The 6,465-nt window shown below is 46.4% G+C and overlaps 1 long non-coding RNA gene across 1 annotated transcript; it reads left to right on the forward strand.

The window, feature by feature from the left end:
- Positions 1–876: 876 nt before the first annotated feature.
- LOC118352639 (uncharacterized) lies at positions 877–5,326 on the forward strand. The gene is made up of 2 exons (XR_004810087.1): positions 877–1,071; positions 3,463–5,326. It is a non-coding gene; the product is annotated as an uncharacterized LOC118352639 (long non-coding RNA).
- The last annotated feature ends 1,139 nt before the right edge of the window (positions 5,327–6,465 follow it).

The raw sequence follows: 6,465 nt of genomic DNA on the forward strand, positions 1-6,465 counted from the left end.
ATCAGATCTTACTTATGCTTCTTTAAAAAATTATCCATAACATGAACTTAAAGCAAAATCATAACTCCTATTCTTTCAATGTCATAGCTGAGCATTATCTAAGCAGCCCACCTGAGAGTCACCTGATTTCTAGAGTTGGTCATCTTTGTTTGACTCAGTATTTACTACTGGCTATGGCTTTAGACTCTGTAACATGAGATATTAAGTTGAAGAGTTGAAAATTATTTTTGTCCACTAAAAAAGCAGATTGTTTCTATCCAGGAGCAACGATGTCTCCAAAGGTTGCAGTTTTGTAGTGCTGAAGGACATTAACCAGTTTCGCAGATAACCTGGCAACATGATTTCAGCATTTTTTTCTTTGACTATATACGCCAGTCTTTCCTATCCTCGCCAGTCTTTCCTATCCTCGCTCTAAGCTGTTTTACTATCTGCTTGGTTCCCTCATTTACACTTAAATAAATCTTTGATTATGCAATCACGCAGTATGTGTTTAAGAGTCCTTTAACTTCTTGAAAACTATACTTTGAAATTGCATAATCCTGGAGCCTGGCTTATCTCACCAACCTTTCCTTCTACTGCTCTGTTTGATAACTATGTAAAGCTAATTCAAAGAGTTGAAAATGGCAGAGATGCAGCACTAGAAAAGGCCCAAAAACTCAACCAAGGAGGGAAAGGGAAGGGTTTTGAACACTGAATGAGTTAATGTAGCACCACCCTGCAGCCACGGAACAGCTTGGCAGACAGGCATCAGCTCACTTTCCAGGTGAGAACAGTGAGGTAGGGAGTGGTTCAGCAACTGGCCCAGAGTCACACAACTTGGAGGTGGTGACACCCAGATTTGAAAAGTGAGCTGGCAATTCCTGACCCACGTATGCATGTCCCTACGCCCTCCTCTCTGCTCTACAGTTGCAGGCTTGAGGAAGGGAAGCTGTGGAAAATCACAGAAGTGGAGAGAAGAGGCAGCCCCACCAGCCAGGATGGAGAGAGCAAGGCAGGCACGGCTGCTCCACAGAGAAGTAAGCCAGTGCGTCTTCACGCTGATGGAAGTACCGCCAGAGTTCCCTGGGATAGGTCAGTGGCTCAGAAAAAATGCTTTAAAAAAAAGGGGAGGGGGGGGTCGCCCGTGTGGCTCAGTCTGTTAAGTGTCTGCCTTCCCCTTAGGTCATGATCTCACGATCCTGGGATCAAGCCCCCTGCCTGGCTCCCTGCTCAGTGGGCAGGCTGCTTCTCCCTCCCCACCACTTTGTGCTCTTATTCTCTCTCTCTCTCTCAAATAAATAAATAAAATCTTTTAAAAAATTAATTAATTAAAACAAACAAATAAATAATTTTTTAAGAAAGGTCTTACAAACCTAAATGCCAACCTAGATTCTTTTTTTTTTTTTTTTTAACATTACCTGAATAAGAGCGAGCACAAAACCAGGGACAGAGGGACGGAGAGAGGGAAATACGTATTCCGCTCTCCTCTTGATTCCACATGGAGGAACACCTCTTCTTAGCTTAGCATTCGGAGTCCCTCCCTGGGCAGGGGCCGGGGAGCATTTTGATGGGCTGAGAGGAACTGGGCATGCTGGTGCTGCCCAAGCTGAGGCAGGCTGTGCCTGCGTGGTCAGGTTGCAGGCTGCTGGCTGCCAGGCTTCTGTGCTGCTATCCAGCTCGGTCTAGGCCAGGGGACCAAGTTTCATTCTGGGGTGACACGTAACACATCTATGCCATGACCTCCGATCTACTTTGTATCAGATACAGAGCTGGCACTTGGATCACCTGTCTGATCCCTGCTTTATTTACGTACACTTGTTGGATTTTAGTGGTGTGAATCACACCTCTCTTTCTCTGCTGGGTTTGGAACGCTTGATGCTATAGGAATCCAACACAAATTAACAAATTATATGCAAAAAAAAAAAAAGTCTGTAAAAATAATGGAATTCAAGGTAGCAACACTAATCAATGTGATGTGATGGATGGATTCTGTTGTCCCCTGGACATTGAACTGTGGATGCTCTTATGAGTATGGCCCCCCAGGGAGCCAAGGGACTGCTCATTCCTACCCCTTCCCATTCTTCCTTAAGGTATTGATTTGAAAGTGTCCTTGAAAGGTACACATTGGGGGTGCCTTGTGGCTCAGTTGGTTAAGTGTCTGCTTTCGGCTCAGGTCTTGATCGCGGGGTCCTAGGACCGAGCCCTGCATGGGGTTCCCTGCTCAGCAGGTACTCTGCTTCTCTCTCTCCCTCTGTGTCCTCTCTCTCACACACTTGCTCTCTCACAAGTAAATAAATAAAATATTTTTTTAAAGAAAGATATACCTTGGTATTATTTTTCCTTCACTGAGTACAAATTCAGCATTGCATAAGACTACCTCAATTCTTGCCTATTAACTCAAGATTACTAAAATAGTTCTGCTTGGCACTAATATGACCCCAAACATAAATGGAGACACAGGCCTATCTGTATACAGTAGTTCTTGGGTTATAAGATGTTCGTCTAGATCAGTGTTTCTCAATTTTTTCATTATTATCCATTCAAGAGCTTCTTTGCACATTTTTTTTGCTAACCACTCCCATGAAATTTTAATATCAGAAACATACAGTGTATCTCATTTATATGCTATATGTGTATCTGTGCTTTATATGTAGATAAAAGATTTTAAAAGATTATAATTTTTTTCACCATATTCCTCCAAGAATCAATTCCTGCCCCCTCAGGGACAATATCATCCCTTTTTGAGAATGCATAATCCAATAGAAATATAATACAAGCCCCATACTAACTATACATAATTTTTAAATTTTCTAGTAGCCACATTAAGAAAATAGAGATGGGCAGAATTAATTTTCATAATATATTTTATTTAATTCAATATATCCAAAGGTTATCATTTCAGCAGATAAGTATAAAAACTTACTAATGAGATATTTTATATATTTTTCTCTTACTAAGATGTCAAAATGTGTTTTATATTTAGAATACAACTCAGTATCTATTAGCCACATTTCAAGTGCTCAATAGTACATGCAGCCAGTGGCTACAGTATTTATGTCGTTTGAAATGATCTAGAATGTGAATACATTAATTGTTCAACTTGTCTCAAAGCCAGGCTTATTCCCAGAAAGCTTGCAAAGTGCAGAGAATATGTCCGAGGGCCTCCGGAGGTGCACGGGTTGCAGCTAGAGAAGCCCTGACGTAAGCAGTGGGCATGTACAGGAACCCCTCTGGGCACCCCTCAGTGAGAAGGGACTCCTGCTCCTGCCAGGCCGAATTCACGGCTGATCTATCCGTCAAGGGGGACTCTTGAAGCCACTTGTTGCACTTGTTGCTGTTCTTGGCTCCTGAGTCCCTGCTTCTACTTTCTACTCTCTAGTCCCCATATCTGCACCTCCCGGCTCCTCTGCCTGGAGGCTTCCCATCCTTGTCCTCCTCCACATCCACCACCCTCCACAAGCGCTCTCCTGTTCCCTTCCACAGGAACTCCCGTCCCAGCTCCAATCCTGCAGCATCTGATCCAGGGGCCACGTCTCTAGGCTATGGAACCTCCTGGAAGCAAAGCACTCTGTCCAGCACCTTGATGGTGGTCTCCTCATCAGAACCAGCTCCAGGCAGGAGGACAAGGTGAAGGAAGAGCCTATCCACGCTGCCTAGTCTACACCCCATCTCCTGGGAGTCCCAGCCTGGCCTCCAGGAAGCCAAAGCTCTCTCCAGAGTTTTACCTTGCCAGCCACACTGAGAGGAACGAAAGAAGGGGAAGTAAGAGAACAAAGAAATAGCCGCTTCAATCTTCCTAAAGTTGCAACTCAAGCCCACGCTCCCACACATACACACTCACACAGTGGTCCCATCTCTTATGGTCTCTAGGACTCTACTTTGTCCTTGACCTGTTTTCAGAATGCTGCTTCCTTGAACATGGGGTTGAGTAGGAAGAAGGAAGGGAAGGGAAATAAGAGAATTTCCAACCACCTGGTTTGGGATTGCCTTAGAGAGCTATTCTGGTGGTACAGGCCCCTGCACACACACACAGACACGTGTAGCCACCAGTGTCTGTGTTTAGGAGAACGCTAAAAGCACTTTGTATTCTTTTAGGCCAGTGATTCTGGTCTCTCCCTCCCCAAGGGGATGTTTGCAATATCTGGAGACATTTTTTGCTGTCCCAGCTGGAGCCAAGCATGCTACCAGCATGTGGTGTAGAGAGGTCAGGCATCCCAAGTGTCCTAGAGCACACAGCCCAACCCCCGCCCCACAGCAGAGACTTCTCTGACCTCAATGTCAAATGTGCCATAGTTGAGGAACCCCGAGATTTAGGGAAAGAACTCCTTTAGCACTGGTGAGGGGTCAGGGAGACCTAAAGGCACAAGAGGTAGAATGAAAGAGTGAGAGGGTCTCAAAGTGTGGTAGGCGAGCGAGAGAAAGCAGCCTGCCATTGAAGACACAATCCCCACTCGTGTGTTGGAGAGATGTTTTTGCTCTGTTACTGCCATAGAGGGAAGACACAGATTGCCAGGATGACGAAGGAAGGGGGTAGAATGTAAGCCTCTGGGTGTCTGCGGGCAGAGGCCAGGTAGAGCCAGGACCACACTGATCCCTGGTAGTTTCTTCCTATTTGTTCTTTTACCAGTTCAGCCTTCTTCTAGGCTCTTTTCAATATGCTGGGGAAAGCCCTCCTGTTGTCCTCATTTTGCAGGCAGGAAATCTAAGGCACAGAGAGGTTGAGTAAGTAGCCCACGGCCACACAGCTGGTAAGATGCAGAGGCAGGATTCAAACCAGGTCCGTCTGATTTGATGGGTGCTGACCTGACACTTGACCACCAGACTATGATGCAGTTCAGTGTGGCAATCTCAGTTCATGGAGGCTGACGCCTTCAGATTATTAAAGCCAAGAAAAGCAGATGTTTGAATCCACTGAGCATCTCCCCTACAACATAGCACCAACCCTTGGCTTGGGCCAGGGAGGGCACGACAAGTGGCCAAGCCCTCACAGATTGCCTTTCACCCCCTTGGCCTCACTGGAAAGCCCAGGCACCACACTATACCTGCCAGAGAGGACACCAGTTTGAAGGCACAGGAAGGCAAGCTCGTTCCCAAGGACTCTCTCAGTAGTTTTAAGGAATAATTGAAACTCGTAGTTGACCCCAACCCTGCAGAGCTGGCACAGGAGGAACACAAGCATTTTATAAACGCTCTTGCAGGAGGGGAGGTGAGCTCACTTCCTGAGGGAATGGCTGCAGGGGGTGTCTGCGGGGGCCAGCCAGGCCTGGCTTTCAAACATCTGAACCGGCCCACAGTGTAATAGGGCATGAATATTGATTCAAATAAATTATGCATGTTTATACACTCATTTATTATTTTATTCACACGCTCACTCTGTGTCGTTTGCCTGGGTAACTGCCACGGGGCCAGTCGGCTCTTGGATGCTGTAAAAAAATAAGTTGCTTTGAAATATTTGGTGACCAAAGGGAAATCCAAGTCATTAGTGAAAATTATAACCAAAATGACAGCAAATTTCTATCATCTGGAAGGGCCTTGGCAAGTCCAAGTCATCGGGGTCAGATGTTGCCCTGTTCCTCAGGCTTCCATGACACCATAGAAGAGCGAATATGGAAGGCTCCAGAGCATTCTAGCAATTATCATTTTAACAAATAGGGCTCTTTTCTAATATTCACATTCCTTTCGCATGGCCTCATGAAAACACAAACATTCACTCCATCCTCAAAAAATGCAGGCGCTCTGGGAGGAGAAAGCTACCCTGCTCAGCCCCGAAGCCAGGCTGGAGGAACCGAGATTGCTATCAGGTCCCAGTTGTGAGGTCGACTGGTTCTGCCTCAGCTGATAAAGGAGACCGGGGCTCTGCAGGTACTGGGGGGCCCTGCTCCTGGCCCTCTAGGAGGGAAGGTCTCTCCCCCAGGAGAGCCTTGGAGGCACCCAGCCAGAAGCTCTGGCTTTCAAGTTGGGGGATAGTAGCAGAGAGTCAGCAGGCAGCCCGTCTGCTCCAGGGTGGGAGGGCGCTCGCCAGGCAGGGCCCAGCCAGGGCCTGGCAGCTGTGTGCCTAGGTGTGCAGGCTGAGATCCCCAGGCACCCTCTGCCAAGGGGGCTGAACTGCAGTGGTTAGGGTCTGCCCCACCACTGGAGCTTCCCCCCAGAGGCTGCATTTAAAGCTGTTCCCAGAAGCCCTGAGATTTGAGAGCTGAAGCTGACACTGCTCCTTTCACTTCCATCTGATCTCTGGTGTCTCTCGTCATTCAGTAACCAGCCCAAAAGGGAACTAGAATAAAGAATTCAGATTTCCTCACTACATGATGGAAGGAATCTTATGTCCTTCTTTACTGAGAGTCACTGAAATTAATCTCAGTACACTATTTTTTCTCTTGGTAATTGTTTCAGAAGCAACTCACGCCCTGGAAACTTGCACTATGGGTTATGAATATTTAAATCAATACAAGAATTTACCTCGGTAATTTTTATGGGTTATTTTCAAAT

This window comes from Canis lupus, chromosome 1 (genome assembly GCF_003254725.2).
Source record: "Canis lupus dingo isolate Sandy chromosome 1, ASM325472v2, whole genome shotgun sequence".
Taxonomy (NCBI): Eukaryota; Metazoa; Chordata; class Mammalia; order Carnivora; family Canidae; genus Canis; species Canis lupus.